General features: G+C 33.6%; 1 pseudogene; it reads left to right on the forward strand.

Annotated features, from left to right (window-relative positions):
• The first annotated feature begins 718 nt into the window (after positions 1–718).
• On the forward strand, positions 719–1,555 carry LOC140502340 (protein MEMO1-like; annotated as a pseudogene).
• The last annotated feature ends 1,379 nt before the right edge of the window (positions 1,556–2,934 follow it).

A 2,934-nucleotide genomic window follows, 5' to 3' on the forward strand; every position in this document is an offset into this window, starting at 1 on the left:
AATAACTTAATATGTACCAAGCATTGTGCTAAGCACTTTATAAATATTAATTCAAAATTATTGGATTTTAAAGAACTAAAACTGCATAAAAGGCACATGTGCATGATACAGTAAATATTTTAAATGCTAACAAAGTCTAAAGAATTCATAAAAGTAAATGTCAAATAATATAATTAGCTTGTGTGGTTTTTCATTCCACAAATACATCTGAACATTTATAGTGGTGACATACCTATACTCAGTTTACATCCCTGAGATAGATGATGAAGTTGGGTCATTTTCATTGATTACTGTATATGCAGTCATTAACATTTTATATTAATTTTAGGTGCCTTCTTTTGGAGGCTAGCAATAGGTACATTTTCATTAATCAAGTAAGTGAAATTAAAAAATAATTTCAATCTCTAATTCATTGTCACATAAATGTAGAAGTCATTAGAGTGAATGTATCCTTGTGCTAACATTTCACTTTTTCTAAGAGAAATTAATTTGAATTCAAGAAGCATTTATGGAGTACCCATCCAGTCATCAACCACTCTACCAAGGTCAACTTCTCATCCTCCTTTTTCTAGAAGGGCTTGTGCCTTGCCCCCTCCCTGAGCCTTTCTTAAGGTAGCATCTCCCAACATAGCCCAACTCTGTAACTATCACCTCATGCATCATCTGTGAGTAGGCTTTAAGATGTCCAACCTAATGGTCACCTGAAAACCATTCATACATGGAGTTAATACACACTTTCTCAAATCTGCAACTGAATGTACAACTAATAGGTTATCTTTCACAAACACAGTTAACAAAAAGACTTTCTAGAGCTATTATTTTCCCCATGTAGGATATACTTACTGTGGGTGTTGTATTGCCCAGGCTCAAAAACAAATGGATCAACCTTATATGCAGAGAATATTCATCCTTGGCTCTTGCTATCCTGTGCCCATATCTCAATGTGTACTTTCCAGTGTGGTGATATACCACTTTTGAAGACTTTTATGTTGGTCAAAAATTTTATAGGGAGCTATGGATCATAAGAACGTATGAACTCAAATTTGTACAGATAGATGAAGATAAACACAGTGTTGAAATATATTTGTCTTATTGTACTAAAGCCTTGGAAAAATATAAGGATGCATTTATCAATATTTACTATGTATTGGCTGGAGCTCTGAGTCAAGAAAACTGGGATCCAAAATACTTTTAATGAATATCTAGAAGATATTAGTAATCTCTTTGTGTTTTCTTCTGATTTCTGCCACTAAGGCAGAAGTTTGCATTGAAATTATTATAAGTCCCAGAGGGAGATTTATAGATACATTGAACATCTAGACAAAATGGGTGTGCTTATTATAGAACAACTTACTTCGATATCTTTTAGGAATTACTTGAAGAAATACCATAACACAATATGAGAAGACATCTCATGGGATTGTTAACAAATACTGTCACAGAGCTCTAGAAGAATGGAATGGATATAAGCATTTCATTTTTCAATTATGCTCACTTAAGCCAATGTAGGAACTGACAAGACAGTTATGTAGTTGGAATACGGACAATCCACTGAGGCTATTAATATTCAGGCATGTTACCCACACATACTCATACTTTACAAAAATAAAGTTGAGAATAAGCATTGAGATATTGGGGGTTAAGGAGGAAGGGAATATTTGTTTATGAACTGCTCATTATGTGCCAGGCACTGTGCTAAGTGACCTCTCTCTCTCTCTCTCTTTCTCTCTTTCTTTCTCCCTTCCCCCCCCCCCCAGCCACCTCTACAGCTTCACGATTTTTTGTGGATAGTGAAACTTCAAAAAAAATAGAATTCTTTTCTCTAGTAACTGTAGTTCTTCCTTAATTTCAAATAATTATCAAATGCTTTTTTGTTTAGGAAAATGGAAGAAATGTAGGCTCACATTAAAATATTTTATGATTTTTTAAAAACATCATGATAAATGTAAACTTGTAGTGGCAAATGGTCCTTTGAAACCCATAAAGTATTTACTGTATTCAAAATGAGCACTCTTTGCTGACCTGTACACATACATTCAGTTCTGTGAATAATTTTGAAAATTGTAAATAATCAAAAAAGGTTAAAATTTTTTTTAATAATAAAGATTGCATTTATAAGTAATCTATATTACAATATAATAAATCTCCAGTATAGTTAATTGCTATTTATGCTGTAAAGCAGATACCTTCTATTTTAGTTACTGAAAGGGTCATGCAAATTGCAAATATATATATGAATGAGAATGAGATGACAAAAGTAATAAACTCATCAAAGTTGAACCCATCATCTGTTCAAAGACAATGGTGATTTAGTGATTTGGGGTACTAAAATAGAATGCTAGTCAGAGTAATGTATAGTGGGAACCTGGTGTGTCCTGAGATGATTACTGCAGCTTTGAAGGACTGACAGGAACCCTAAAACACTAATGTATTAGGTTATGGTGATATCAGTTAGAATAACAAGCAAGCCAATATTATGCGACTGCTCTTGAGTAAAAGAAATAGATGGGGTGACAAAGGGATCCAGGTTGTTACTCCAAATCACTGGGAAGAACAGTTTCATATGAAGGACAGTAGAGGTACACAAAGAAGCTGTGGTCAAAAAATGGAGCTAATTGCTCCTTTATTTTTCTGTTAACAATAAGGTAAAAAGCCCTTGAAAACATCAAAAATACCAATACTCTTTCCTCCTGAAATGCTTCTGTGCAGATTAAACTAACCAGTAAAACTGGCAAAGCATAATTGTGCACAACATAGACTGAAGCTGTGAATGCCTTGATTGTTCACCTTTATTAATAAGAAAATGGACACAGAATTTACCAGTTACTGGCAAACACTTCATATGGCTTGTTTTATCATTTGTACTACCAGCATCAAGTCAACATAAAACAAAACACCACAGACAATGATAAGAAATTACTTCATCCCCAAAGG

The sequence above is a fragment of the Notamacropus eugenii genome, chromosome 4 (assembly GCF_028372415.1).
Source record: "Notamacropus eugenii isolate mMacEug1 chromosome 4, mMacEug1.pri_v2, whole genome shotgun sequence".
Taxonomy (NCBI): Eukaryota; Metazoa; Chordata; class Mammalia; order Diprotodontia; family Macropodidae; genus Notamacropus; species Notamacropus eugenii.